The following is a 14,578-nucleotide window of genomic DNA, read 5'->3' on the forward strand; positions in this document are numbered from 1 at the left end:
CGGCATGTTGTGATGTGATATGGTCAAGACGTGATGAGATATAAATTGTTGTATGAGATGATCATGTTTTGTAAAAGTTATCGGCAACTGGCATGAGCCTTATGGTTGTCGCTTTATTGTATGAAATGCAATCGCCATGTAATTACTTTACGTTATCACTAAGCGGTAGCAATAGTCGTGGAAGCAATAGTTGGAGAGACGACAACGATGCTACGATGGAGATCAAGGTGTCAAGCCGGTGACGATGGAGATCATGACGGTGCTTTGGAGATGGAGATCAAAGGCACAAGGTGATGATGGCCATATCATGTCACATATTTTGATTGCATGTGATGTTTATCTTTTATGCATCTTATTTTGCTTAGTACGGCGGTAGCATTATAAGATGATCCCTCACTAAATTTCAAGGTATAAGTGTTCTCCCTGAGTATGCACTGTTGCTACAGTTCGTTGTGCCGAGACACCACGTGATGATCGGGTGTGATAAGCTCTACGTTCACATACAACGGGTACAAGTCAGTTTTGCACGTGTAGAATACTCGGGTTAAACTTGACGAGCCTAGCATATGCAGATATGGCCTCGGAACACGGAGACTGAAAGGTCGAACGTGAATCATATAGTAGATATGATCAACATAGAGATGTTCACCATTGAAAGTTACTCCATCTCACGTGATGATCGGACATGGTTTAGTTGATATGGATCACGTGATCATTTAGATGACTAGAAGGATGTCTATCTAAGTGGGAGTTCTTAAGTAATATGATTAATTGAACTTTAATTTATCATGAACTTAGTCCTGATAGTTTTTGCATATTTATGTTGTTGTAGATCAATGGCCCGTGCTACCGTTCCCTTGAATTTTAATGCTTTCCTAGAGAAAGCTAAGTTGAAAGATGATGGCAGCAACTACACGGACTGGGTCCGTAACTTGAGGATTATCCTCATTGCTGCACAGTAGAATTACGTCCTGGAAGCACCGCTAGGTGCAAGGCCCGCTGCAGGAGCAACTCTGGACGTTATGAATGTCTGGCAAGCTAAAGCTGATGACTACTCGATAGTTCAGGGTGCCATGCTTTACGGCTTAGAATTGGGACTTCAAAGATGTTTTGAACATCATGGAGCATATGAGATGTTCCAGGAGTTGAAGTTAATATTTCAAGCAAATGCCCGAGTTGAGAGATATGAAGTCTCCAACAAGTTCTATAGCTGCAAGATGGAGGAGAATACTTCTGTCAGTGAACATATACTCAAAATGTCTGGGTACCATAACCACTTGACTCAGCTGGGAGTTAATCTTCCAGATGATAGTGTCATTGACAGAGTTCTTCAATCACTGCCACCAAGCTATAAAGGCTTCAGGATGAACTATAATATGTAAGGGATGGAAAAGACAATTCCCGAGCTCTTCGCAATGCTAAAGGCTGCGGAGGTAGAAATCAAGAAGGAGCATCAAGTGTTGATGGTTAACAACACCACTAGTTTCAAGAGAAAGGGCAAAGAGAAGAAGGGGAACTTCAAGAAGAATAGCAAGCAAGTTGCTACTCCCCGGGAAGAAGCCCAAGTCTGGACCTAAGCCTGAAACTGAGTGCTTCTACTGCAAAGGGACTGGTCACTGGAAGCGGAACTGCCCCAAGTATTTGGTGGATAAGAAGGATGGCAAAGTGAAAGGTATATTTGATATACATGTTATTGATGTGTACCTTACTAATGCTCGTAGTAGCGCCTGGGTATTTGATACTGGTTCTGTTGCTCATATTTGCAACTCGAAACAGGGGCTACGGATTAAACGAAGATTGGCTAAGGACGAGGTGACGATGCGCATGGGAAATAGTTCCAAAGTCGATGTGATCGTCGTCGGCACGCTACCTCTACATCTACCTTCGGGATTAGTTTTGGACCTAAATAATTGTTATTTGGTGCCAGCGTTGAGCATGAACATTATATTTGGTTCTTGTTTAATGCGAGATGGTTATTCATTTAAATCAGAGAATAATGGTTGTTCTATTTATATGAGTAATATCTTTTATGGTCATGCGCCCTTGATGAGTGGTCTATTTTTGTTGAATCTCGATTGTAGTGATACACATATTAATGATATTGAAGCCAAAAGATGCAAAGTTAATAATGATAGTGCAACTTATTTGTGGCACTGCCATTTAGGTCATATTGGTGTAAAGCGCATGAAGAAACTCCAAGCAGATGGGCTTTTGGAATCACTTGATGCTTGCGAACCATGCCTCATGGGCAAGATGACTAAGACTCCGTTCTCCAGAACAATGGAGCGAGCAACTGACTTATTGGAAATAATACATACTGATGTATGCGGTCCGATGAGTGTTGAGGCCCGCGGCGGGTATCGTTATTTTCTGACCTTCACAGATGATTTGAGCAGATATGGGTATATCTACTTAATGAAACATAAGTCTGAAACCTTTGAAAAGTTCAAAGAATTTCAGAGTGAAGTGGAAAATCATCATAACAAGCAATAAAGTTTCTACGATTTGATCGTGGAGGTGAATATTTGAGTTATGAGTTTGGTCTTCATTTGAATCAATGTGGGATAGTTTCGCAACTCACGCCACCTGGAACACCACAACATAATGGTGTGTCCGAACGTCGTAACCGTACTTTATTAGATATGCTGTGATCCATGATGTCTCTTACCGATTTACCGCTATCATTTTGGGGTTATGCTCTAGAGACGGCTGCATTCACGTTAAATAGGGCACCATCTAAATCCGTTGAGACGACACCATATGAACTATGGTTTAGCAAGAAACCTAAGCTGTCATTTCTTAAAGTTTGGGGCTGCGATGCTTATGTGAAAAAGTTTCAACCTGATAAGCTCGAACCCAAATCAGAGAAATCCGTCTTCACAGGATACCCAAAGGAGACTGTTGGGTACACCTTCTATCACAGACCCGAAGGCAAGATATTCGTTGCTAAGAATGGATCCTTTCTAGAGAAGGAGTTTCTCTCGAAGGAAGTGAGTGGAAGGAAAGTAGAACTTGATGAGGTAATTGTACCTTCTCCCGAATTGGAAAGTAGTTCATCAATAAAATCAGTTCCAGTGATGCCTACATCAATTAGTGATGAAGTTAATGATGATGATCATGAAACTTCAGGTCAAGTTACTACCAAACCTCGTCGGTCAACCAGAGTACGTTCTGCACCAGAGTGGTACGGTAATCCTGTTCTAGAAGTCATGTTACTATACCATGACGAACCTATGAACTATGAGGAAGCGATGATGAGCCCAGATTCCGTGAAATGGCTTGAGGCCATGAAATCTGAGATGGGATCCATGTATGAGAACAAAGTGTGGACTTTGGTTGACTTACCCGATGATCAGCAAGCCATAGAGAATAAATGGATCTTCAAGAAGAAGACTCACGCTGACGGTAAGGTTACTGTCTACAAAGCTCGACTTGTTGAGAAAGGTTTTCGACAAGTTCAAGGAGTTGACTACGATGAGACCTTCTCACCCGTAGCGATGCTGAAGTCAATCCGAATCAAGTTAGCAATTGCCGCATTTTATGATTATGAAATTTGGCAAATGGATGTCAAAACTGCATTCCTTAATGGATTTCTTAAAGAAGAGTTGTATATGATGCAACCAGAAGGTTTTGTCGATCCTAAAGGTGCTAACAAAGTGTGCAAGCTGCAGCGATCCATTTATGGACTGGTGCAAGTATCTCGGAGTTGGAATATACGCTTTGATAGTGTGATCGAAGCATATGGTTTTATACACACTTTGGGAGAAGTCTGTATTTACAAGAAAGCGAGTGGGAGCTCTGTAGCATTTCTAATATTATATGTAGATGACATATTGTTGATTGGAAATGATACAGAATTTCTGGATAGCATAAAAGGATACTTGAATAAGAATTTTTCAATGAAAGAGCTCGGTGAAGCTGCTTATATATTGGGCATCAAGATCTATAGAGATAGATGAAGACGCTTAATTGGACTTTCACAAAGCACATACATTGATAAAGTTTTGAAGAAGTTCAAAATGGATCAGTCAAAGAAAGGGTTCTTGCATGTGTTACAAGGTGTGAAGTTGAGTCAGACTCAATTCCCGACCACTGCAGAAGATAGAGAGAAAATGAAAGGCATTCCCTATGCCTCAGCCATAGGTTCTATATTGTATGGAATGCTGTGTACCAGACCTGATGTGTGCCTTGCTATAAGTTTAGCAGGGAGGTACCAATGTAATCCAGGAGTGGATCACTGGACAGCGGTCAAGAACATCCTGAAATACCTGAAAAGGACTAATGATATGTTTCTCGTTTATGGAGGTGACAAAGAGCTTGTCGTAAATGGTTACGTCGATGCAAGTTTTGACACTGATTCAGCTGACTCTAAGTCGCAAACCGGATACATATTTATATTGAATGGTGCAGTTGTTAGTTGGTGCAGTTCCAAGCAGAGCGTCATGGCGGGATCTACGTGTGAAGCGGAGTACATAGCTGCTTCGGAAGCAGCAAATGAAGGAGTCTGGATGAAGGAGTTCATATCCGATCTAGGCGTAATACCTAGTGCATCGAGTCCAATGGAAATCTTTTGTGACAATACTGGAGCAGTTGCCTTGGTGAAGGAATCCAGATTTCACAAGAGAACCAAACACATCAAGAGACGCTTTAATTCCATCCGCGATCAAGTCAAGGAGGGAGACATAGAGATTTGAAAAATACATGCGGATCTAAATGTTGCATACCCATTGACTAAGCCTCTTCCACGAGCAAAACATGAACATCACCAAGACTCCATGGGTGTTAGAATCATTACTATGTAATCTAGATTATTGACTCTAGTGCAAGTGGGAGACTGAAGGAAATATGCCCTAGAGGCAATAATAAAGTTGTTATTTAATTTTCCTTATATCATGATAAATGTTTATTATTCATGCTAGAATTGTATTAACCGGAAACTTAGTACATGTGTGAATACATAGACAAAACAGAGTGTCCCTAGTATGCCTCTACTTGACTAGCTCGTTAATCAAAGATGGTTAAGTTTCCTGACCATAGACATGTGTTGTCATTTGATGAACGGGATCACATCATTAGAGAATGATGTGATGGACAAGACCCATCCGTTAGCTTAGCATTATGATCATTTAGTTTTATTGCTATTGCTTTCTTCATGACTTATACATATTTCTCTAACTATGAGATTATGCAACTCCCGAATATCGGAGGAACACCTTGTGTGCTATCAAACGTCAACTGGGTGATTATGAAGATGCTCTACAGGTGTCTCCGAAGGTGTTTGTTGGGTTGTCATAGATCAAGATTAGGATTTGTCACTCCGTGTATCGGAGAGGTATCTCTGGGCCCTCTCGGTAAAGCACATCGTTATAAGCCTTGCAAGCAATGTGACTAATGAGTTAGTTGCGGGATGATGCATTACGGAAAGAGTAAAGATACTTGACGGTAACGAGATTGAACTAGGTATGATGATAACAACGATCGAATTTCGGGCAAGTAACATACCAATGACAAAGGGAGTAATGTATGTTGTTGTGCAGTTTTACCGACAAATATCTTTGTATAATATGTAGGAACCAATATGAGCATCCAGGTTCCGCTATTGGTTATTGACTGGAGATGTGTCTCGGTCATGTCTACATAGTTCTCGAACCCGTAGGGTCCGCACGCTTCTCCCTCTCCTTCCTTTTTCCCTCCGGTGGAAGAAAGGAAAAGGGGGGCGAATCCTACTCCTAGTAGGACTCCCCCCATGGCGCGCGCCCCCTGGCTGGCCTCCTCCTCCTCCCCTCCTTTATATACCGGGGCGGGGGGGGGGGCGCACACCAAAAGGCACATCAATTGTTCTCTTAGCCGTGTGCGGTGCGTCCCTCCACAGTTTACTCCTCCGGTCATAGTGTCGTATTGCTTAGGCGGAGCCCTGCGTGGATCACATCACCATCATGGTCACCACGTCGTCATGCTGACGGAACTCTCCCTCGACCCTCTACTGGATCAAGAGTTCGAGTGACATCATCGAGCTGAACGTGTGCTGAACACGGAGGTGTCGTATGTTCGGTACTAAGATCGGTTGGATCGTGAAGACGTTCGACTACATCAACCGCGTTAAACTAACGCTTCTGCTTTCGGTCTACGAGGGTACGTGGACTGATGGCCCACAAGTATAGGGGATCTATCGTAGTCCTTTTGATAAGTAAGAGTGTCGAACCCAACGAGGAGCAGAAGGAAATGATAAGCGGTTTTCAGCAAGGTATTCTCTGCAAGCACTGAAATTGTAGGTAACAGATAGTTTTGTGATAAGATAATTTGTAACGAGCAACAAGTAACAAAAGTAAATAAAGTGCAGCAAGATGGCCCAATCCTTTTTGTAGCAAAGGACAAGCCTGGACAAACTCTTATATAGAGAAAAGCGCTCCCGAGGACACATGGGAATTATCGTCAAGCTAGTTTTCATCATGTTCATATGATTCGCGTTCAGTACTTTGATAATTTGATTGTGGGTGGACCGGTGCTTGGGTGCTGTCCTTACTTGGACAAGCATCCCACTTATGATTAACCCCTATTGCAAGCATCCGCAACTACAAAAGAAGTATTAAGGTAAACCTAACCATAGCATGAAACATATGGATCCAATCAGCCCCTTACGAAGCAACGCATAAACTAGGGTTTAAGCTTCTATCGCTCTAGCAACCCATCATCTACTTATTACTTCCCAATGCCTTCCTCTAGTCCCAAATAATGGTGAAGTGTCATGTACTCGACGTTCACATAACACCACTAGAGGAGAGACAACATACATCTCATCAAAATATCGAACGAATACCAAATTCACATGACTACTAATAGCAAGACTTCTCCCATGTCCTCAGGAACAAACGTAACTACTCACAAAGCATATTCATGTTCATAATCAGAGGAGTATTAATATGCATATAGGATCTAAACATATGATCTTCCACCAAATAAACCAACTAGCATCAACTACAAGGAGTAATCAACACTACTAGCAACCTACAAGTACCAACCTCAGACTTAGAGATAAGAATTGGATACAAGGGATGAACTAGGGTTTGAGAGGAGATGGTGCTGGTGAAGATGTTGATGGAGATTGGCCCCCTCCCGATGAGAGGAGCGTTGGTGATGACGATGATTTCCCCCTCTCGGAGGGAAGTGTCCCCGGCAGAACAGCTCCGCCAGAGCCCTAGATTGGTTCCGCCAAGGTTCCGCCTCGTGGCGGCGGAGTCTCGTCCCGAAAGCTTGCTTCTCATTTTTTCTCGGACGAAAGACTTCATATAGCAGAAGATGGGAACCGGAGGGCCACCAGGGGGCCCACGAGGCAGGGGGCGCGCCCAGGGGGGTAGGGCGCCCCCACCCTCGTGCCCAGGGAGTGGGTTCCCTCTGGTATTTTCTTCGCTCGGTATTTTTAATTATTTCCAAAAATAACTTCCGTGGAGTTTCAGGACTTTTAGAGTTGTGCAGAATAGGTTTCTAATATTTGCTCCTTTTCCAGCCCAGAATTCCAGCTATCGCCATTCTCCCTCTTTATGTAAACCTTCTAAAATAAGAGAGAATAGGCATAAGTATTGTGACATAATGTGTAATAATAGCCCATAATGCAATAAATATTGATATAAAAGCATGATGCAAAATGGACGTATCATGGACACACTCTTCCCCTCTCGTTGCTATGCATCTCCTAGATAGATCTTGCATGATCGTAGGAAAATTTTGAAATTGCATGCTACGTTCCCCAACAAAAGCATCTGCTGCTGCTGAATCAAAGTAAACCACCTGTCTGCAGTACTCAAGATCTAAACATAGCAAGCAAAAATAAGTCTGAAGTTGCTATCAACTTAGGTCCTCAGTTCGATGCCATGGTGATCAACAAAGATGCTCCTCCACCACCCCATCTGCCCATGAAAACCTTGCAAGCTATTGGCACTGGCCCCTGCAAGATGGCACCTCGTGGAGTGTCATCAAGTGTTCTGAACTATGACAATTTAGATGAATAGGTGTTCCATCTATTTATGGGGTCTTTGTGGCTCCCAACCTACCTCCTAGTTATCTTAGTCTTCAGTTTGATGCTTATGATTTGTCATTTGGATGCATGTGTGCATCTGTACTTATTTTGGTCTGTTATAATTGGCACCTCTATTGTTGTGGAACTCATTTGGTAGCACTACTAGTCTATTTATCAGCTATCTCAATTTATGTCAGCCCCCTGAGCGTTTCACAGACTACCATTATATGCTAATATCCCCAACCTATTATGTCAGATGTGTCTCTAAAAAATGCCATACTATTCATATTAGATCACATGCTTGGTTTTCACGCCATGCTATTCATAGTATGACCAATAGCATTACACATTCCATTAAACATGAATAGGAGTTGGAATATCCTAAATTGGAATGTTAGGGGCATTAATTCCTCTGATAGATCGGATGATATCAGACAAAAAATTGATGAAAGTTCATGATGTGTTATGACTTTCCAAGAAACAAAGAGAGAAGACTTTGACCCGTCACACATCAAAAACTTTTGCCTAAAAGATTTAATTACCCCATCCAATGGCAGCTCTCAGGGTATTATCACCATCTGGAATAGTAATTTGCTGAAAGGAAAGCTTATTTCTCAGAGCTACTACCATATCACAATTGAATTTACTTACAATCTTGACAATAGTACATGGTATTTGACTGATGTATATGGACCAAACTATGTGGAAGGTAAATAAGAATTCACTAACTAGCTTATGAACCTGAACACCAATCAGGTTAAATTATGGATGATCTTGGGTGACTTTAAATTCATTAGAGGGCCAGAAAATAGAAACATAATTGGTGGTGACCACAACAACATGATGCTCGACATCATTATTAATCTTGATCTTGTTGAGATCCCACTCAAGGGCAGATCATTCATATGGAGTGACATGCAGGACCAACCACTATTGGAAACATTTGATTGGGTTTTCACTAGCTCTCAAGGGACTTCTGAGCACCCATTCACTGTGGCTACTCCTTTGGCTAAGATCTCTTCTGATCATGTTCCAATTAAAATTCAAATTGATAGTAATATCCCAAAAAGTCAAATTTTTAGGTTTGAAGAATTCTGGACTAAATTTGCTAAATTCATTGAGACTGTGGAAAACCATTGGAACAATTCTATCTTCTTTGCTGATTCTGCTAAAAATATTAGTGCTAAGTTCAAAGCTGTGAGGAGGGGACTCAAGAGATGGAGCAAGCAATTCTCTCAACTTAATAAGACTATTGAAAATTGCTGCTACTATGTTAAACTAATTAATGGTATTGAGGACCACGGATTGCTTACTGATATTGAAAGAAGGTTCAGGAAAATACTTATTATCTATACAAAGAAACTATTGGAATCTATAAGGAAGTACTGGAGAATTAGAGCTAACATAAGATGGGCCAAGCTTGGGGATGAGAACACCAAATCCTTTCAATGCTTGCTACTCACATATTTAGGCATAACTATATTTCTTTCCTAAAAGCTACAAACAATCATATTGCACATGAACATGACCATAAGGCTGCCATCCTATGGTCCTCTTCTAAAGAAAGAACTGGTATGATTGCAGAGACTGAACAAAATTTTGACATCTCTCATTTTGCCAAGGAAAACAACCTTGAGGACTTAGAAAGACCTTTCTCCCTGATGAAATTGATGATGTCATTAAGCAAATGCCTATAGATAAGTCCCTTGGACCTGATGGTTTTAATGGACACTTCATGAAGAAGTGTCGGTCAATTATCAAGAACATCATCTATAGGTTTACCCAACACAAATATCCATCGCTGATCCAATGCCTACACTTTTTCTCATATTGATCTTTGCTAAGTTACTACTGATGTTGTTGTTACAATCATCACAAACTGCTTCTGTTACGATTCTTGTTACTATTGTTACTGTTACTGCTACTATCAGAACTACCAAACTACTGTGCTACTAAACATGTTGCTGTAGAAATATTATTTCCCACCTGTGGTTGAATTGACAACCCAACTGCTAAGGTTCATAAATATTCTTTAACTCCCCTTGTGTCGAATCAACAAATTTGGGTGAAATACTACCCTCGAAGACTAACACGACCCCCTATACTCGTGGGTTATCAAGACCTTCTGTTGAGGAAGAACTTCCACATTGAGACTTGAAGATGTGTATTATGTGAGGATGAACCAAATGAGCATCTAATGCACCTATTCTTTAGTTGTGATTTAATTTAGAACTTCTGGTTGGCTATTGGATTCCAATGGAACACTGATTATGATCTCACAAAAGTGTTCATGGATGAGAAGAGAAGAAATAACAATGTTTCAAAGAATGGCTAATAGCATGGTGTTGTACTACTGCAGGATGGTCCAAACGTGACAGTACGATCAGAGACCTTCGACGAAACTATGTGCGAAGCCATAATCGCAAACGGTGGTGTAAAAAACCCGTCAAAAAAGGTGCAAAGCGTTTGCGATGATAGATGCATCAAACATGGTTCAGAATTTAGTTGCGTGTGCGATGCAAGGCATACAGTTCAGCTCGATTAACTGTTTGGGATGAGGAGGAACAAAACAAACGGGCAACCAGATGAAGGTGTGTGCGATATACAACATACGGTTAACTGGGATGAACTATATGTAATTAGGCAACACAATGGAAACGGTTCAACTGAACAAGATGTGTGTGATACGCGGCAAACAGGTCCGTAATCAGAAATGTGTGCGAAGACCAATAATAACACAGACAATTGCTGCTAATAAGCCGTGTGAATTGCTCTGTCTACAGTAGAATAACATGTATATATATAACTGAAATAAACATCCAATTACATAAGTCACTATACAGATCATTCGCACACACCTCAATAAACAATTGCATGCATTCTAAAGTAGGAGAAACGATCGTCTAGTCATCTACTTCTTGTAACGCTCCTGCCACTGCTATGTGGCTCGATCCCTCATCTGGGTCAGGAAGAAGACAGTTCCTCATGTCAACGATCTGCCTGTACATCTCGTAGCTTGTGTACGCGTCCATGGCCGCGTACTTGACATGTTGTTCATCCAGTCTCTCATGCCACACATTGTGCCAGGCGTTCTTGTCCTTATTGCTCTTTTCCTTCATCTTCGCGCAGTAGGGGTCGATGATGGCCGAGGTGAGGTCAACCAGGGAGTTTAGTTTGTTTTTCTCGCTGCCCCAGACCTTGTAGTGGTGCTGGATGTTGACAAGATTCGGGCATTTCAAGTTCGAAACCTTGAGCACTTTTAGATCGTTGGTGGTGTCCAGCGTAGCGAAACTGTAGTCGGAGCTATTGATAAACCTGGAGAAACGCTCCTAAGGCCTTGTGGCAAGGTGGTAGTGGTAGACGAGGACGTCATGCCGCACGCACAACTGGGCGACGGCAACCTTCTGATCGTGCCCGGCACGACCGATGGTGTACTCGAGGTCGAAGCCGGCCACTCGGTACTTGTCCTCGGCAAGGAACTGCTCCATAGTTTGGATGGAGCTCTCCACCGAGACCGGATCGTTCGTGTACACCACCGAGAGGGCCTTCCCCCTCACGTGGGTGTCCACTACGTGATGCGTGGTGAACTGCCCGCCGCTGTCGTCGTCGGCCGCTGGGAGCACCATTGGAGCCACGGGGAGCACCATTGGAACCGCTGGATGTCCTCTTTGTATGTGTCCTCGTGGGTGTGCTTATTGTGTCATGTGAGACGAGAGATGAAGGTAAATGGGCGCGGGAATAAAAGGGGGCCAGGCGGCGTGGATTCTCGGCGCGTCCGCATGGCAGTTTTTGCAGCGGGTAACTGCATCGTCGCGCCGTGCCTGGCGCAACCGCTTGCACACGAACGTGCATGATCGCGCGCCGGCCCCAAACACTGGCAGCGCGCGTGGAGGGACGAGGGCAGAGCACCCGGAGGGACGCGAGAGCAGAGCGCGCCGCGGCCGCCTGAACCGCAAGCAACCACACGCATAGAGCAGTTGAACACGCAGGAAATGGTCTCCTACAAGCCGGCCGACAGTTGCGTCGCTACGTAGAGAGCGGCCGTGTGCTACCACCTCCGTCTAGTCTATAGTCTCGTTTATATTCTGTGCCATACTTTGCCCTCAAATTTAACCAACAAAATGTTAATGCATGTTTTAAAAATTATATAATTGGAAACTATGTTCAAATACAAATCCAACTATATAATCTTTGGCGACATGCATTCGTATTTTATTAGTTAAATCATACTTATAAACCAGGACGGTGGTATAGTAGGTAATTAAATCGCAAACGTTTTTTTATTAACCATATGTGTACGTGGCCTTTCGTTCTCCTCTCACACGTCTTGTCACCCCGCTGCCGCAGACGGCTTACAGCGCAAGCTTGCGCAGCGCGCAGGGGCATTCTTTTGGCCAAACGGTGGCGCCAATGAATCGTCAGTGAGCCTGTTCCCGCGCAACCTCGCGGGTTCCCGCGCAAGCTTCCCGCCCAACTCGGTGAAATCCCCCAAAATCCCAATGCTTACCGGCCTACTATAAAAACCCTCACGGCCGGCGAGTCCCGCATCGCATTTTCCCCTCCCTCCCTGTAGCTTATCTCGTCTGCTTCTCCCACAATCGCCAATGGCACCGGTCCATCGTCGTCGCTCAGCCACTCCGCCGTCATCAGAGGACAGCTCTAGCTGGGAGGCTACACCGCGGCGGCTCAGTCCCCAGCGTAGTGTAGTGTGCGTGGCGTCCCTATTGGGTGTGCGCAGAACACCCACCACACGCTCCGCCGCCGGTGCCCGTCGGCAGCTGTTGCCGGCCGCCGTTGCCGCCACACCACCGTCGAAAGCCAGGGCCATCGCCCGCTCCGCCGCACCCGAAGGCGGGAGGTGGCCGTCGTGGCCGCGACCCCACTGCCGGCCACTGTGGCCATCACCCGCTCTGCCACCGCGGCTCGAAGGCGGGAGGTGGTGGTCGTGGCCACCACCCCGTCGTCGGCCGCCGTGGCTGCCAGCCCACCGTTGACCGCCGGGGTCATCACCCGCTCCGCCACCGACGCCCAAAGGCGGGAGGCGGAGGTGGATGCCCGCATGTGCGTTAGCGACCTTGCGCGCTACACCGAGTTACCGCGGGAGGAGGAGGAGCGCCTCGTCGAGCACGCAAAGAGCCTTACCGCCGTCGTGGCCGCAACACACGCCGCCTCAGAGGCGAGGAATCAGGAGATCTACGAGGAGAACCACCGCTTCGAGAGGGGTCGTATGGAGTGGCAGAGGGCGTTCGAGGTGAGCATCGCTGAAGCTGCAACAGCAGCAGGCACCGTATTGCGGTTGTCCAGCTCGTCGGTAGGCTCCTCCGCCTCTTACTAAGCGCGCTCGGCAGAGGGGAGGCAGCCGGAAGTAGTACAAAGCCCCTCCGCAGTAGTAGTAGTATTTAGGGGCTATTTTGTTCAGTTCATCTGACTATAGATGTGGTGGAACTATACAACGTACTTAAAATTAGCTAGTATATATAGTTTAACTAGCTATTTCAGTACGTGGTTGGCAACAATTGGGGAAAAGTTTGGTCGGTTTAGTGATGACCCACAAGTATAGGGGATCTATCGTAGTCCTTTCAATAAGTAAGAGTGTCGAACCTAACGAGAAGCAGAAGGAAATGATAAGCGGTTTTCAGCAAGGTATTCTCTGCAAGCACTGAAATTATAGGTAACAGATAGTTTTGTGATAAGATAAATTGTAACGAGCAACAAGTAACGAAAGTAAATAAAGTTCAGCAAGGTGGCCCAATCCTTTTTGTAGCAAAGGACAAGCCTCGACAAACTCTTATATAGAGAAAAGCGCTCCCGAGGACATATGGGAATTATCGTCAAGCTAGTTTTCATCACGTTCATATGATTCGCGTTCGGTACTTTGATACTTTGATGTGGGTGGACCGGTGCTTGGGTGATGCCCTTACTTGGACAAACATCCCACTTATGATTAACCCCTATTGCAAGCATCCGCAACTACAAAAGAAGTATTAAGGTAAACCTAACCATAGCATGAAACATATGGATCCAAATCAGCCCCTTACGAAGCAACGCATAAACTAGGGTTTAAGCTTCTGTCACTCTAGCAACCCATCATCTACTTATTACTTCCCAATGCCTTCGTCTAGGCCCAAATAATGGTGAAGTGTCATGTAGTCGACGTTCACATAACACCACTAGAGGAGAGACAACATACATCTCATCAAAATATCGAACGAATACCAAATTCACATGACTACTAATAGCAAGACTTCTCCCATGTCCTCAGGAACAAACGTAACTACTCACAAAGCATATTCATGTTCATAATCAGAGGAGTATTAATATGCATATAGGATCTGAACATATGATCTTCCACCAAATAAACCAACTAGCATCAACTACAAGGAGTAATCAACACTACTAGCAACCTACAAGTACCAACCTCAGACTTGGAGACAAGAATTGGATACAAGAGATGAAGTAGGGTTTTAGATGAGATGGTGCTGGTGAAGATGTTGATGGAGATTGGCCCTCTCCCGATGAGAGGAGCGTTGGTGATGACGATGGCGATGATTTCCCCCTCCCGGA

This window comes from Aegilops tauschii, chromosome 7, assembly GCF_002575655.3.
Source record: "Aegilops tauschii subsp. strangulata cultivar AL8/78 chromosome 7, Aet v6.0, whole genome shotgun sequence".
Lineage (NCBI taxonomy): Eukaryota > Viridiplantae > Streptophyta > Magnoliopsida > Poales > Poaceae > Aegilops > Aegilops tauschii.